The sequence below is a fragment of the Cylas formicarius genome, unplaced genomic scaffold, assembly GCF_029955315.1.
Source record: "Cylas formicarius isolate icCylForm1 unplaced genomic scaffold, icCylForm1.1 PGA_scaffold_3__17_contigs__length_32017465, whole genome shotgun sequence".
Lineage (NCBI taxonomy): Eukaryota > Metazoa > Arthropoda > Insecta > Coleoptera > Brentidae > Cylas > Cylas formicarius.
Window position 1 is genome coordinate 3,517,921 of NW_026844326.1, and position 18,082 is coordinate 3,536,002.

Consider the following 18,082-nt stretch of genomic DNA (forward strand, 5'->3'; position numbering starts at 1 on the left):
ATGGTGTATAAAATGTACTCACAGGTTTCAAATGCCTTCCTTTAACCACTCGTGCCACTAATTCAGCGCCAAATGAGATGCTCTCGGACCTCCGAGAGTGTGTCGTGGGTTCTACGGCGGTAAATTAGGCACAAAATTTGAAAACTACCAAACTTTTACTGGACGTAACACTACAAATTTCTAAAGAAACAATAATAATCACGGGACTTTCTTTATCCGTAGGAACTCCGTCCTGCGGAACGTCTTCCGCCCGTCTCCCCACCCTTCACGAACCGATTTTTTAACCGGGGATTGCAAATATCCCTTGTTGCCGCACTTCACTTTTAATCTCGCACCACATGTATATGCGTATTAACATTCATCAATAAATAAAACCTTATCAAAAAAAGTTCTTATCGTCTGCCAATTTATTTAACATCTAGTTCTTGGCAAGCCTGTATTTTTTAAGTATGGAATGTGTGTTTTTTAGGATTTCTTCACGTATTTATATGACCAATGTTTAGGTTTTAAGATATATATGATTTTGACTAATAATTTTCGAGTACTGGTTTAATATTCCTTTAAAATCTGCCCAAAGGATAAAAAAAGACTCTGTTGGGCAAATCTTGATTTAGACTAAACAAAACATTCACACAATACAATTACAAAAAATAATACATATGTATATACCTATTTCGAATTCCTAAATAAATTATCTGATATTCTTGAAATTTTATGGTTATGTTTCTCCACTTGAATTGATCTAAAAATAACGCATGTGTACCAGTAAAATTTCCATCGCAAATATATTTCACTTAGTTTTTTGTTTGGAAAAGTCTTCTTGTTTCAGAAAATATATCTGGAGAAATAATGGAAATGACGAATGACAGACACAGTAATACTAACTGACAACTGAATCGTATCGCGTAGAGCGTTTTGGTCTACTTATAAAGGATAACTCAGAGAAAGGAGCTATTGTTCAATATGAAGAAATGGAAAGCTTCATATTTGGGTCGTTAAAATTAATTGCGTGAAAAGTAGAAGATAGGAATGACCTTATCAAATACTTTTTTCTATGCTGTAGCACAGTAAGGAGAGATTCAATTTTAAAATATTAGTTCTTGGTGTCGGCAGAATGAATGTGTTACTGTGTATAGAACTAATACGGGGAACCAGAAAACTTAGTCTACGCAATAGGTCAGAGCAATCAAACAAGTTTTTTAAAATTAAATCATTACATAATGATAATCAATCTGATCACTAAGTGATATATAACTTATACCATACATACGTCAAAAACTTACGCTGCATTTTTCCCGGCTACTAATATCGTTATTATACCCAGGAGACCAAACTACTGATGCTTACTCCAAGTTAGACCTGACATATGAGTTATATAATAAACTTAATTCTACATCCCATAAATGTTAGATCGGACTGAGATCGGGACTTCATGCTAGCCACTCCATTACTCGAAAACCGACTTCTGCAATGTAATCTTGCACGATCTTTGCAGTGTGCGGCCTAGCATTGTCATGTATAAAAATGAATTCTTCTACAATGTAGTTGACATATGGTACCACGTGATCTGACAAAATATCCTCAACGTACCTAGCACCTGTTAAACCTCCTGCCCTTTAACCACGGTCGCCCCTGCGGATAAAAACAGGGTCGGTTCATGCGTCCATAGAAATTGCACCCCATATCATGCAGGAACCTCCTCCATAAGGGCTCTGCAGAATTCTGCAAATCACTCTCCTGGTCTTCAGTAGACTTTTTTTCGTCGGCCACTACTAAAAAGTCTCATCTGAGAACAGAACCGACACCTATTGGTCCAATGTCCAATTCATATGATTCCTTGCAAAGGCGTGCTTGTCGATGAGCCGCAGTAAGCTTTAAACCATTTGCAGTTGTTTTTGGTGTCAGGTTATTTTCCTTCAGTCTTCTTCTCACTGTCCACTGACTAATAGTCACTTTTTTAACTTCATGAAGTTGTTGTTTCACTTGAACCGCACTAAGATGACTATTTCTTATTATTGTTGACACAATAAAGCAGTCATCACGAGCCGTTGTAATTCGCTTGTTACCTGTTCCAGGGCGCCTAGCAAAGGATCCAGTCTGCTCATATCGTTGGCATAGTCTTCGAACTGCTCCGCGTGTCATATCCAGTTGTTGAGCAACAGCTCGCTGTTTAAGTCAATCTTCGATTAAAGCGATGACTTGAGCGGCTCTTTGCAAGCCAGCACAATTCAACGCTATCCAAATGGTTAAATACGAATAATGTGAAAATTCCATTTGCAAAGGCGATTAATTTAAGTCTATAACAGGTGCGTTACTATCACTGTAACTGCTGCATGAACACGTTTCATTTCTCTGACTGTAGCTACGCATATAAAAGATCAGCGCTTTTGGCAAATATAAACTCAAACGAAAGCATGCTCAATTGTCTTGCAAATAGTATGTTTATTTTTTGGGTCAGATGAATACTTTCTAAAAAAAAAACTAAAGTCAAAAATTTACAGTGGGTCGATTTCTATGCACGCAAGTCTATTTTTATCACTTCGGTATTTTTAAAGTCTCTGGTGCAACGTACTACAAATCCATAGCTTTTTGAGGCTTCTGCCAGTTCCTTATTAATACGAGGAACAAAGGATAATTTCGTGTTGAATATTACTCCCAAGGAACAAAAAGTGTTAGAACGGGAGAGAGTTTTATCGAAAAGATGATAGTCTGATGATGCATTTTAGTAACTTGCTTGTAACGGTGCTCTCTAAGTTTTAGCCAAGAGTCTGGAATAAGTCCTAAACTTTTAACAAAACTTCTGGATTCCTCCTGCATCAGTTTTTGCTGAGTCGAAATTGCGCAAGTTTCGCCAATCGTCCTGTTGGCTTCTTCAGAGCTTAACTGAAACTGACTCGTATTTTACCCTGTACCTGCTTATATATTGTTTCGGGGGGGGGGGGGGGCGCTAATAAGAGGCATAAACAGCGTCTCGGGTGACTGATTCCCAAATTGGTGACTGAGTCGCCGTGATTTTACATGTGATGTACAACCATTTCTGTCTTAGTAAGATCATTGTTAATAAATATGGGGCGGGTGTCCTGATTCTGTTTAAGCTTATATATATATATATATATATATATATATATATATATATATATATATATATATATATATATATATATATATATATATATATATATATATATATATATATATATATATATATATATATATATATGACTTCCTTTTCCTGCCTTATGTGCCTTTTTGATATTAACCTCTTGTTTTAGATACTGTTTCAGAAAGTTTCCCATAATTTGTTTAAGTAAATTTTGGATCTCTGGTATCGATTGGTAATCCATTCACAACAATGTTATTCTCTCTTTTTGCCTTCTCCAGCCTTTCAAGCGTATTTTTGATTTCCAAGAGTTCTTCTCTTTGCTTCATATATTCATTTTCAATTCTTTTTTGTTCCAGTTTTAAGCTACTGTTCTCTTCTCTCAGTTTTTTCACTTCCTCTCTGTATTCTTGTTGGTCTCTTCTTATCTGCTTTACTTCCTGTTTTATATCTCTTATCTGCTGCATTTCTCCTTTAATTCCTCTCAATTTTCGCAGAAGCAAATCCCATTTGTCTTCGTTGGTTTCGGGCGTCTTGCGTCTTGCGTCTATTGGTTTTTTTATTCCTCTCAAAGATATTAGGTTCATCTCTTTTTTTTTCCTCATCTGTTGTATTACCGTCGCTGTTCATATTTATTCAGTAATTATTATCTTTCTATGTTTTACGCAATTATTTTCAAGCCCACTATGTTCTTCCTATCGTACTATCGGAAAGTTTTTTGGAATTGCCTTATCAGTATTCACCGCGCAAAAAGTCGTCGGCCGGTCTACTCGTCGAACCTTGATCTTTATCGGTGAATCTGGAGTTTACAGATTTAACCTTTTGCTTGGTCAATTATATACTTAAAAAGCTAATCTTACATGGATTGTCCTCACTATGCTTTATCGTATACCATTTGCTTGCACTGTAATCACTTAGTCAATTTATTTGCTCGTAATTCTCCCGAAATTTCGAGTTAATCACGGAGCAATAATCAAACCAACTTTATCGTTCCTCACCAGGACCGGAAACATATTTTTCTTATAACGAGCAAATTTTTGAACAAACGTCGGGAACAGCTATAAATTCTCCACTATCACCAGTCATCGCGAATATATTTATGGAAGCCTTTTAGAAAAAAGCTCTAGAGACCTTTCATCTAAAACCAAAATTATGGAAACGCTACGTCAATGATACTTTTGTTATTTAGCCTCATGGTTAAGAAACCCAAGTAGATTTTATTAGACATTTAAACTCGTTACACCCTAACATACATTTTACCATTGAGTTGGAAGCTAATAATAACCTTCCATTCCTAGATATTCTTATCAATAGAAAATCAGGACTAATTAGTTCTTCTACCAACGAAAAATCCCAGAGTCTATAGAAATCTATAAACAACCTAACAATCTTAACCGCGACTCAGGTCTCTACCTGTCACCAATTTGGGAATCAGTCATCTGAGACGGTGTTAATGCCCCTCATTTCAAATGAAAGTTGCTTCCTTGGGTCACTTTGTAGTTGCTTTTCATGTCTAATGAGGTTTTTATTACTCTACCACATTCTGAAATAAAGATCAATGACGTAATCCTCATCTGTCGAGAGTCCGACCGTATCTATAGTAATTTATCATTGTTTAAAACTTTTAATTTAGTTTCTTTTTACATTCATTTATCAACTTAACTTTTTCAAACTGGTTGTTTCGAGATTGAAGCAGAATTCTCGATACACGAAATAAATATCACCTACGAATTAATCATGTTAAAATATGAGGACCATTGCTTCGAATTTAAAATGCACGTCTCAAAGCTGAATACCAAATTGCCACAGATTTCAATTTTGTATTCGGGGGCTAGAAGCGCTGAGGTTTTCTTCTATAGCTGGTGAATAATAAGTGATTATTCTTGGCAACGCCTTTAAATTTTTTATTTAAAACCTAACATCCTTATTTATTCGATTTTTTAAAAAAAATTGTAAATATCAACGGCACGTTAACAGAAATAAACCACAAATTTTCCTTTCTTGTTTACTTTTGATAAGAATTTAATTTTCGGGAAATTGTATATCAATTTCTAAGATAAAAATAAAAAAACTATTTTTCCGCCTTATTTGTGGTACCATATCTTCGATCCTCTCACTCATCTATTGAGTTCGTCAGTACAGCCTTGTCATAGATGTTAAACATGATAAATCCCACCCTTGTCTCACACCTTCTTGTTGTCACATATTTTATTTTGACTACAGCGGTACTTTCCAGGTAAAGATTTTTGATTAAGTTGATTAAGTGATCTAGAACGCCCATTTGGTCGAATAGCCGATAACCTATTGCAGTTGACAAAGTCAAATGGGTTGTTGTAGTCTTAAAAGCAACGTTTTGATTTCGGGTGCCTCTACCCTTTAAAAAGTCGGCTTGTCTCATGCAATTGAACGTTAATGTTATTTTAAATAAAACTAGAACAATTTGTTTATAATTAAACCCGTTCTTCAGAAATCCCATTATTTTTTACCTATAGTGCAGAATTATGTGAATAAATATAAATGAAACAAAAAAAATCGTAACAAGTTTTTTATTCATAGATACACAAAGCAAATTACAAAACATAAAATCTAAAACGTAAAAATCTTACAGCGACAAAATATTATTTGTTCTTTAAAAAAAATTATAATACAATTAATAATTCAATAATACTGTTGATCATTCAGATAATAGCAACTTGCACACTTAAATTATTTAGGGGAGGGTGGGGCAAGGAAGCAAAATTAAGTTTTTTATTATTTTGGATTTTAACCATCAAGTCGATTTACTAACTAAACTTACCCAAATTTTGGCAAAGCTTTTCGCCATCGTGCCCCACTCTCTCCTATTTATAATGTTATATATAATAATTATAATTATTTATTAAATAGTATTATATAAAAAAAACGTTACTGACTAGTAACTATCTTTCTATATATTAAAAAATTGGTTAGTGGTATATCTAAAATTTTCGAAAGCTCTGGCTTTAAGCTAAATCCATATAATTATCCAAAAAAATAACATGTTCAATAAATTATTTATGATTCGGTTATAATAAAATGGAATAGCTTTTTTTAGAATTTTTAAGCGCTCCATTTTACAGCTAGTGTTTCGTAAAGGGCTAAAAATGTACCAACAACCAGAATTTATAGTTTTAATAAGAAAAAAAAATAGTTAATTTTTGAGGAGGGTTTCGTTGCCCCACCCTCCCCTACCAGTTTTTGTCGCTCAATGATTCTTGAACAAATCCGGTTACACTTAAATTGTTGGGTTGTTATAACTGGAAAAAATGCATGTTTTGTACAGAACAGATAAAAAAATCAAAAAATACATTTTGCATTTTCTTCATCCCACAGTTATTATATTTTCGAGTAGAAGAATTCTTGTGTAGTGGATTCATAGTAGATGTTGTCCAGTCGTTAGGCCAAATTGCGGTTTCCCATATTAGATTACATATTATTTTTTTCCAAAAAACTTTCACAAGCTACTGTAATACTATTTAAAAATCTTCTGGATTCCTCCTGCGTCGGCTGTTTATTGTTGACATTTCGCTAATCACCCTGTTGGCTTAGAGCTAAAGTGGTTTTACTTAGCAACATCCGTTTTACCCCTAATAGCCCATCATATTTTTGGCTTAAAATCTCTGGCCGTTTCTTTAATTTTTTTAAAGAGATCACTTACTTTGTGCCTCTCTGCATGTTTTTGTACACTAACTTAGGTGTTTTTATCTAGCTGAGAGTTTTTTTTGTACAAGTCTACTGTGTAATTGTCTCTCTTGTTCTTTGTTAAGTCCAGTTTTTTTTCTGTTTTACCAGTTGCCATGTTGCTAGCGACATCCAAACCTTCTTAGCAGGTATTTCATTTCTTTGTGATAGTATTTGTACGTGTGCATTTTTAATCGATTATTACAGATAGTTTCGCTATCCTCTGGGTTTTGGATATTTTGTATGTTGCTGTCCATCAAATCCAATTGTTTTTCAGACGCATATTTTCTTTACCACAGTTAGTTTCCTTAAGGTAGTTAATTTAATTTGAAGAATTGCAATCGGCACCGGGGTGTGTCTTGATATTCAGAATTGAGGATTTCCATCTTTGACTGATCATAATATAATCTATTTGGTTTCTGTATTGGGATCCAGGTAATATTTAAGTCGAATATGTTGATTGAATGTGGTATTGGTGTTAACCAATTTATTCTGTATAAGTTTTTCACCTCCTTCATTTCTTTCCCCCACTCCAAAAGGGGCAATAACGTGTTTACGGCGTTCATTGCCATAAGTAGGATAGTAGCATATTGCTGAACTGTGATGAGACGACAAAAGCGACACCACTAAAAGTTTGGTCATGGTGTTCCGCAAAATGAACGGTGTTCTTACTAAGCCCAAGTTTGCAGCATTCCTTGAACATTTCAAGTGCCCATTCGGACACTTTGACGAAGCCTAAGTCTTTTTTGTTTGTATTCTAGTAGCTTTGTTTTCATAGTCCGCCTGGTCTGCTATGAACTTCTATATCTCACATGGATCGCTTTTGATCCAATGTTTAAATAACAAATTTTCTATAAATTTAAACAAGAATCTCATTAAGTTTGTCGCATTTTGGTTAGTTTTGGTTAGTTTTCTATTCCTGTCCAAAGAGATTTCACGTTCTTTATTGTGTTGACGAATTAAGTGCTTGTTCTGGCACTTGGTTGAGTCGTAATTAATTATATTCGTTGATTCTGTTCGCCGCGTTTTAGATCAAGTAACTGAAATAAGTGAAGTAACCTGGATTTCAAGATATTTTTGAATTTATTTTAATTGAACTCGCAATTATAATTATTACAAAAATCAAAACTTGATATAATTCCAGTAACTTAATCCAGACATAGCATATTTCACAGTAGGATTTCAGTTCTACTAAAAGTTTCCGATATGATATGATATCTAGGTTTTTTAGGCTAGAGCTTTATTATTATTATTATTATTATTAATTTTATTATTATTATTATTATTAATTATTATTTGCTTTAAGACTGCGAATCTTGGACCAAAGTATTCATATCAACTAGAATTTATTTTAATTTATTTATTTTCTTAGTTTCCTGGAATCCGAATTTTTCCAATGGAGTAAATGGTTTTCAAAAAACTACTTGTATTCTGAAACCATGCAATACGTGTTAATATTAAATGACGTCATCGCGTCTAGATTGAGGGCGAGAAATAGTGATTTTCATTTGGACTGACATCTAAAACATAGATTTGAAATTATTGCCAGTTTTCAGTAGTAGGGTGAAACATTTTTCAGTTTTTTTGAATTTGCGGCGCACCCTGTATATTTTTAAAAAATTGACAAGAATAGGTGTTTATGGAGTCGTTTCCTTTGCGTCTTCTGGTTCAAGAATTTTTTCGGTCTTGTAAATGGTTTTTGAAAAATGGTCTTTTTTGTAGACCCTTGCACACGCGATTTTTTTTTTTTTAAATTTTCAATATGAAGTCGATTGCTTCAAATTTCGGACACTTATCGTGTTTCATAGCAAGGTCTAAAAAAGAGTCGAATATCACAAAAAAAGATGGATATCGGAGTCGGGGCTATTTCTTATAAGCTTATGTGCCTCGTGGAGGGTTAAAAAGGACAACAAAATTTTTCATCGATTTTCGAAAGTAACAAGCTTATGAATTTGTGAATCATTCTTAGAAAGAGGACGTTTATCTCTATAATTGGATGTGGAAGGTTTTTGTTAACTATAGCTTACAAGTCGATGTGGGAAGGGAAGTTGTTGCGCTGCATGCAACCTTTACAGCAGAAGAGACACAGGAATTAGAAATACGGAGAAATGAAAGAAAGTACAAGTGCCAAGAAAGGAAAAGAGAAAGAAAAACCGTCATTGAAATAAATGCCCACTTAACATCCTATCATGGTGTCGCTTCATTTGTTTGTTAAATGAAGTAATGCATATTTACTTTGTTTTATATTTATAATTGCAAAAGTTGTCTGATGGGAAAAACTTTTTAGAAAACACTGTTTGTGCTTTGTGTTAAGAAACGTTGTCACATGTTAGTTTTTTCATGAAGATATAGTGGAAATTTTAATTCAAATATCTTGTAAAAAAGCACGATGGTGAACCATAGAAAGCCATCCCAATTCTTCAAGTCGTTCGCAAGTTCAACGACTATTTCTAATCTTTAATTTAATCTTTTATTTTTATTTTTTTAAATTTTTATCAATGATAAGACCTAAATTTTGACAACAGTCTTTAAATGGTATAACACTGTGCAAAATTTATACATCCGTTTAACTCATCTCTAACATTACCCTTACAGAATAATATGGCAACAGACTTAGATGGATATCTTCCCGTCCTAAATGTTATATATCTCTAAAATTGAAAAATATTAATTGATTAAAATCAAGGAATCGGTAGATTTTTGTTATTTATATCGAAAAGATTACTTGACCTTTTATTAGATACTCTGCATCCTTCCGAAATAGACATAAGGGGGTCATTACAAGGCAAAAATGCGTCGGTACAACTTTCTATCTATGGCCCTTTGTCATAAATTTTTTGTACTTTCCATTACAATCTTCATTTTCTGTTTAATATATTAACTTTGTTTCTTATAGTACCTTTTCCCTCTGTGGTTGAGCAATCCATGAGGCGCGTCCCCGGGGGCGGATAGGGGAGCCCAGGCTCTCACGGGCCTGGGTGGCTGGGAATAAGGAGGCACGAGGACGTAAAAATCCAATAGGGCTAACAACCATTCGTGGACCAGCGCACCCTGCCCAGCTATCGTGTCGTGGCTAAGGGTTTGAACAGGGTATGACGGTGCCAACTGGCTTATAGTCGGTTGATAAACTATGCGTTATCTTAAATCTTAAATCCAACGGTGGGGAATCGGGCCTAGGGGACGCATGGCTGGATAGAAGATCAGTCTCTACCGATCCCAACCCCAGCCTTACCTCTGCATGCGGGGCTCTGCAGAGTCGGACAGTTTTTTTCCCTATCTTCTCGTGCGAGCGGGGTGGAGGGCTCGGTACAAACCGGAAAAACCAGGTCGTCGCCACTCTGCCTCTGAAACAGGAGTGGGGCAGAAAAAAAAGGGCGAAGAGAGAAGAGACTCGCGGTGATGGTTCCGGAACCGCGGACGGGCTCTCTTCCGGCGCCAAGGAATTGCGCCACGCCGTCAACAGAGGGTTCCATATGGGTCACACCGGAAACGGCAGGCAGGAAGTGGAAGAGAAAGATGGGAGAGACCACGCAGGTCGGGGCACCTGGGTGGTCTCCATTAGGACGACTAGGCTTTGGATTCTATGTCATAACTATACACCCATGATTCGTCACCAGTTATGACATTTTTGAGCATTTGAGCATATCATCATTGGCATCGTTTAACAGCTCCATTGGAACATATTCAGATTCATATTAATGTTGATGTTCACGTGTTTGTGGTGCTCCCAATAAGTTCGTATATTTGTACTGTCTTTGGGGTTCTATCCAGATGAATTTTTGCAAGTGGTCGTATAAGCATCCAATCGTCAATTGTTGAAAAGGGTGAGCGATAACATCACGCCATAGTTGAAGTAGATTGAAATTTAAATTCATTATCGCTAAGTGAATATTGCATATAAGGCTGAATATCGCACTGCTCGACTTTTTGCTCTACAGTGCGATAAAGCGCCTTACACCAACGGTTGTTCGAATAAAGCAAAATTTCTAAACTTCAAAGATATGCGTGATACAATTGGTAACGAATTTAAAAAAGAATTATTTGATTTAATATCTAAAGCTAACGAAAAACAAACAGAGGACATCAAAAGGGACATAAAAGCGGAGATAGAAACTTATATAGATAAAGTCAACGCGAAGATCAATAACGTAAATGACGAGACGGAAAAATTTAAAGAAAAGTTAGGAAAAATAATGTGGTGTGAGGATCGGCCAAAACGAGAACATCCTGGCAGATACAATCGCTAAGCTAAATTTGTTATTACAAACAGATATAACTGAAGGAGATCTAAATAATATTTATACAGTTAGCAAAAGTGAACGGGCACCAATAATTATCGAATTTGCTTCTTTTCTACGAACTGCAGGGCAGTGGGGTATCCATCGGGAACGACCTTTGCACTGAAGATCGCGCCGAGAAAAAACTATGGTGCAGCATTTGAAATTAGCCAACAAGAGAATCCAAACGCCAAAATCAAGGGATTTAAACTGGTTGTTGCCGAAGGTACGTATACAGCAAAAGAACTGGAAGAAATTGAGAATTATCAATCTGAAGACTCTGAAGACGACGACCACCCAGGTGAGGAAAAAGCCTCTGGAAACTCAAAAAATCGAACAGTGGTGGAAGCAGAATTCTACGTAGCAAGACATTTAAAAAGTATTTTACCTTTTTATTTAGCACTGCTACATCAATATGTATTTGTTTTACGGACAATTCGTTCTAACACAGCTTAAATACTTTATACTTTAAGCGGCTAGTAGTTCGTTCTTTTTTGTTGCCTACTTATTTAGAAACTTTATTTCTCTCTATAATAATAAATACCACAATGCTCGACATTTTGAAAGTCTCCCACCTCAATATAGCTTCTTTGCCCTTACATTTTGACAAGTTTAGGGACCTTATTCTGGAAGAGGATTACGATGTAGTTGGAGTCTTTATATTAAAAAAATCATAAAACATGAACCTTTAGACATACCATGACGTGATTGAATGTCTCTGGGTAAAAATAAAACTAACTAAATCAAAAAATTTAACCATTGGGTGTGTATATAGGCCCCCAAATTCTAGTCCAAATATATTTGTTGATGAATTGGAAAGTATATGTCTAAACCTTCTTCCACAAACTGATAACTTAATCTGTTTTGGGGACACAAATTTAAATTTATTCGACATAAGCGAGTATGGAGTTCGTTCATACCTGGATCTCTTAGATACATTGGAGCTAGAGCAGATTATCGATGAGCCGACTAGAGAGACATGTACCAATAAAAAGTTAATAGATCACCTATTAGTTTCAAAAGAGATAAAAGTCATTAGATCGGGCACTATTCACAAATTGATTTTTGCGGATGTTGAGTTGAGTGCGCGGAGAGATCGAGTAGAGCCAATTAGGTACAGAGACTTTAAAAATGTAGATATTGACTCTTTGGATAATTCCCTAAAATCTATACCTTGGCGGAATATGTTTGACTTAAATTCTATTGATGAAAAAGTATCTTTCTTTAATGAAAATATGAACATTCTACAGGATGCTTATGCCCCATTAAAAACAGTCACCAAGTTTCTAATAAAATTAAGAAATAAAGTAAAATTTAGGTACAAAAATAAACAAAACACCTGAAAATCAGGCCCGTTATAGAGAGCTTAGAAACTTTACTAACAAAGTGATCCACTGCGAGAAAAAAGCATATATAGAACATTCTTTAAACAATAAAGAAAAAAAAGTATTTTGGAAATCTCTAAAAAATGTAAATGTGATAAAAAGTACAAAAAACACTGGAAAAAAGATTCCTGACCAACTATCAGGTCCAGATTTAATAAACAAATCTTTCATTAACTCCATTCCAATTTCAAATTCAACGTCGCCAATGATCGACTACTATGAGAACTCTCCTTATCCGCAAGATAAATCTCAGTTTTCTATAGCTTCAGAATCGCAAATTGTACACTTTCTCACTCAAATTAAAACTAAAGCGGTTGGTCATGACGGAATCCATATCAACTTTATAATTTTTTGTTGCCCTTTTATATTAAAGTACATATGTCATCTTTGTCTCTTTGGAAAGTAGCTAATATTGTCCCTCTTCCTAAGATTGACAATCCGCAGTCGTTTAGCGACTTAAGGCCCATTTCCATTCTGCCAATATTATCCAAGGTTATAGATCGTGTCCTGAAAAGCCAAATAACAAATTATGTTGAAAAGGAGAAACTAATTGACAAAACACAAGCCGGTTTTAGGAGGGGGCACAGTTGTGCTACAGCGCTTCTTAATGTGACAGATGACATCATCAGAGGAATTGATAAAGGTAAGTGCGCTGTGTTGGTTCTACTCGATTATTCTAAGGTTTTTGATACCATTAGTCACAATATTCTACTCACTATTCTTAAATACTTAGATTTTGGGGAGGCATCCGTAAATTTAATTAAAAACTACTTAACAGGGAGAAAGGAAAAGGTGGTCCTGAACGGGGTCGAGTCTGCTTGCCTAGACATAAGAAGTGGAGTTCCTCAAGGCTCAATTTTAGCTCCTGTTCTGATTATTATTTTCACAACAAAATTCTTAGATTTTCTCAAACATTGCAAAGGACAATCATATGCTCATGACAAGCAGCTCTACCATGTTTTTGACCCCTCTAGGTTGCAGCTTGAGTGCCAAAATATCAACAGTGACCTTGAACGAATTGACAGAATTTCCAGAGATCACGGTTTGCTTTCAAACGCAAAAAAATCTTCTGTAATGTTTTTTGGTCGGCCGGTGGATGTTAAGCGTCTTGCTTCTGAAGTAATCATAAAAATAAACAATATTACTCTTCCTTTTCAAAACGAGGCAAAAAATTTGGGATTACTTTTAGATACAAAACTTCGCTTTGAAAAGCATATCTCGACTTGTACGCAAAGGGCTATTGGCCGTTTAAAAGGGTTGTATAGCTCAAGGCATATTCTATCTCGAAATCTTAAAAAAACCTTATGCGATGCTCTTGTTCTCTCCATCTTTAATCACTGTGATGTCGTATATGGGCCTTGTTTGACAGCTAATTCGTCACAACGTATTGAAAAAATTCAAAAATGCTGCTTGAGGTTTATTTACGGCATCAGCTACAAGCTTGATCCATCGCTGTTGTCTTTATTTCAAAATAATTAAGACAAAATATCCGGAATAACTCTCCGAAAAAATAACTTTTAGAACAGACGTGAATAACTTAAATCTAAGATTTAAAGGAGTCATAGTTCCTCGTCACCGATATTTGAAAGATCTTTCAGTTACGACTTGGCTAAACTATATAATGACCTGCCCCATTCCATTCAGAATGCGACAATAAATTCTTTTCCAAATAAATTAAAAACGTGGTTATGTTCTAGAATTTAAAGAGAAAAAAAATTAAAAAAACATTGAGAAGTTACAGAGCGCAGGAAGAATCTAACCAATGTGCACTGCTAGAATTCTTTAAAAATTTGTGGTACTTACAGTACTTTAGCTAATAGTTTTTTTATTTACAGAGGTAGGTTTAGGTTTTTCATTCTGTTATATAATTAAGTGGGTGCTTAACGCAATTGTAAACATTAATTAAAACCGTGGTGTGATGTTATGTGTAAGGATAAGTGTAGAAATCAGCAAGCAGATACGTCTGGGCGCTGCACTCTTGCCTTTTCTTGTCGAAATTACCCGAATAAAGTATATTATTATTATTATTATTATTATTATTATTATTATTGTTATTATTATTATTATTATTATTATTAAGAGAAGGAAGAGAAAGAGGCAGGTGTTTTGCAGCACTGTATTCCATTTTTTTACACAAAATGTTATGCAAATTCCTTGTTCTACTTCTTTTTGTAAGCAGAAAATCGCCGAGCACGCAAGACATGTCTAACGGTTCTGTCTCACAAAAAAAGTAGTGCAAACTGGCTGCAGATGTGAACATATGTTAGGGACATGTATACCAAAAAAAAATATCGAAGATCGAAGCCCGCCCAATTACATAAGTCACTTCACTTACTGAGCACACCTCGTATATGCAGCTCAAACGCGTTGCTAGCCATCTGGTGCCGAAGACAGTTACAGAACTAACGCGTCTAGTTTCGACACTCTACTTCTAGTAGAAATGTGCAAAATCTAATAATTTCTTATTTTAATTTACTTATTAAAGTCTTTATTGTAAGTTGACACAAGCGAAGTCTAGCCTTACTACAACTCACACTTAACCACATATAAACTTTTCTATAAAATGTGAATATTTTAGTGTGCAACATATGGGATTTTTTTTGCAAACTTCACATCTAATATTGCCAAAAGTTATCGTATATTCAATAATCATATAAAGTGCACTCAAAATATTTGCAAGTCAAACAGCATATAGGATTAAAAATGCAGAAATTTTACAAGAGGAAAGAAACCTTATTTCAAAAAACCGAAGAAAATGTTATTAACAAAATTTATTCATTCAAATTTAGAAAATCAATTTAGAAAATTTTTGTTCGAATTCCATCTTATTTGTAAAATTTACTAAAATTTTAAATTTTTTAGCCGAACACAAAATATTATAAAAAAATATAAACAATATTAAGTAATAATAGGCATATCAACCCATTTAAATAGCAAAATTTTTATTTTAAATAATTATTATTACAAAAATGTTCCAATGAAGAGAAACATGTAATCGCAAATAACCATAAAAAACCAATTTATACCTACAAAAAAAATAACACATTTTTATTTATTTCTTATATTTAGATTTGGTTTGATATTTCTGCAATGAAGTATTATTGAAGATTTTTTCAAGATTATTTTTATGGGCGATCCCCATAATCTTTTTATGTAGAAACTATAGTACGGTTGTTTTCGTCTATACCTAGTTTTACAAGGTTTTGTATTTATCAAGGGGTATTCCTTGTGGTTGTTTTTTTAAAACTTGCAACTTAATTGTTTTCTTATATTTTCTGTAATTCTTGTACACTATAACATATTACCTAAACATCCTTCCAATGAAGCTATTTAAGTATAGTGTAAATCTAGAGAATTCTGTTTAGTAAACTGACATGTAAACATTTATGTGCAAATCTATTTTGCAGTTTGTTAAATGAAAAATAAATAGGCATCACTGCGGTTTATCTAAGATCCTGTTTAGTCCTCATACTTGCCACACTTGCTGTAATTTCGTGAAGGAGCAAAGTATTACAAGCATAAATTAAACAAGTGAATGGCAGTCCCTTATAAATCACTTTTAAATATTTTAAATTAAGTAGTACATAAGGCAACACTTCACTGTTGTGTTAAATAATTCATTGGCGAGCACGTTTGGATATAGTTTTACTCTGTCTCTGTATCTCTTATTCCAGCATTCTATTCATTTTTGTTGGTGGGAATTTGTAAGTTGAAGGGAAGTGGAAATCTCTGTTTTATCTCTCTAAGTTTGACCGAGAGGCAGATCCCTATAGCTGTAAGCCGTATGCCCAGACTCGTTTTATAATTGTTTTTTATACAAGAATCTTATTTTGTAATGATAGTTTAGATTTTCAACCATTTACACAGTAGAGCTCCTGTAGTCTGAGTTCCAGCTCTTTTTTGTTATTAAAAATGTGTGTTCTCCATGTCAATCATTTTTTTACACTTTCTTCGAATTTATGGTCATTCTTTCGACAAAAATTTCCTGTGTTTAAGATTGTATTTTACACGTCATTTCCGACAGCTGTAATTTTACTAAGCAAACAATTTTATAAAGTATTACAGTCACTTATATTATGCTTGTCTATATTAATTTCCTTGAAAAAATCAAATAATAATAATAATATAATATTAATTGTTATTATTTTCCCAAAGAAAATTGCAAAATTGTATAGGAATAGTCAAAATACATAATAGGTACAACTGACGACTAACCTAAACTTGACAATTCTTCCTTGATAATAATTCTTTCTTGTTTGCAGCCTTGTTCTTAGTTTTAAAGTATTTTTTTTTCTGGAACTAGCAATATTAATATTCCGTTTTTAGTATTATCCCTGGCATGAAATACTGTTTAAATTGTTTTTCCAAAGTTGCCCAGTTCATAATTTTTTTATTTAAATTTTGGATTTAATAAATTATCCACGTAATGAATGCTATTATCTGAAAGAATTATACTTAATTAGTCTCTGTAGACTTTTGACGTTCAAGTCATATTTATTTTTTATCAATCTTTTGTGATATTTTCCCATAGTTTGATATATTTCAGTATTTTGTTCGTAAAAATGTGTACGCCTCTAAAAATACTAAGTTAGGTATAAGGAATGCGGGAAATATGGCCATAAATCCGAAAACACTTGAGTTTTGAGAATAAAATGGAGTATCTATTGATGATATAATATACACAGTGTTCTTAAATCACCTTGTATATTTGAAGATAATTTTATTATTAAATAGTTTTATTTGTATTTGATATTTTTCTCTAAAAACAAATAATAACTTTACTTTGGTACATTATTTAGACATTCTGTATAAGTATCTATCACTAGTTGAGTTTTGTGAAAAAAAAAACACATTTTTTTTAACCTGGAATAGATATCCTTAGTATTTTCACTTGTTTATTGTACCGATATTCTGCTTACGAAAATTAAATACAAGGACTATAGTTCGATAACTTGTGTTGACGTAAAAATTGTAGGACTTCTACTAGATCATCAGTTAGGATACGAAAAATTCTCTTACCACCGTTGCATAGTAAATTAGAACTGATGAAGCAGTACGTTGAAGCTGTAAATAAAGCGGGAGTATAATCTAAGTACCTATGTGGAATATTTCACGCATTATCAGATACAAAATTAAAGGAAGGAAGACATTGTAGAAAACATGTTAAAGAAATTTAGATAAATGGGATGGCATGGATAAGGTACACTTTTTTCACTCACATTCTGACTACTTGTTCTTGTACTAATAAAAATACATCAACCGAGATTTTCATCCAATAATTCTTTCAATGTTGATAAAAAAACTTACGCGGTAGAGGAATATGCTTATCAGATTCAAATTTAAGGGGGATTAAATTATACAGAATCAAATATCAGTTTGAAATCGTGGTATTTGTAGCTTTTTTAAATAAAAACATTATTTAATTATGTATCAATCAAGAATTTGGTAGATTTTTGTTTTGCATATCCAGAATGCTTAGCGTTTTATTTGGAATTCTGCATCTTTACGAAATATACTTTCAGAAGAAAGATTCGTCTAGACTATCAAATGTTTCGGATAACACAAATAATTTTAATCGTTATTTAAATAGACAAGGTTTTAAACGTTTGTCTCTTAACTCT

General features: G+C 33.8%; 1 protein-coding gene across 1 annotated transcript in view; it reads left to right on the plus strand.

Moving 5' to 3' along the window:
* LOC132698999 (mucin-2-like) overlaps nt 1–18,082 on the plus strand; it is a 475,159-nt gene that overhangs the window by 352,970 nt on the left and 104,107 nt on the right. The gene's annotated exons all lie outside the window — the stretch shown is intronic.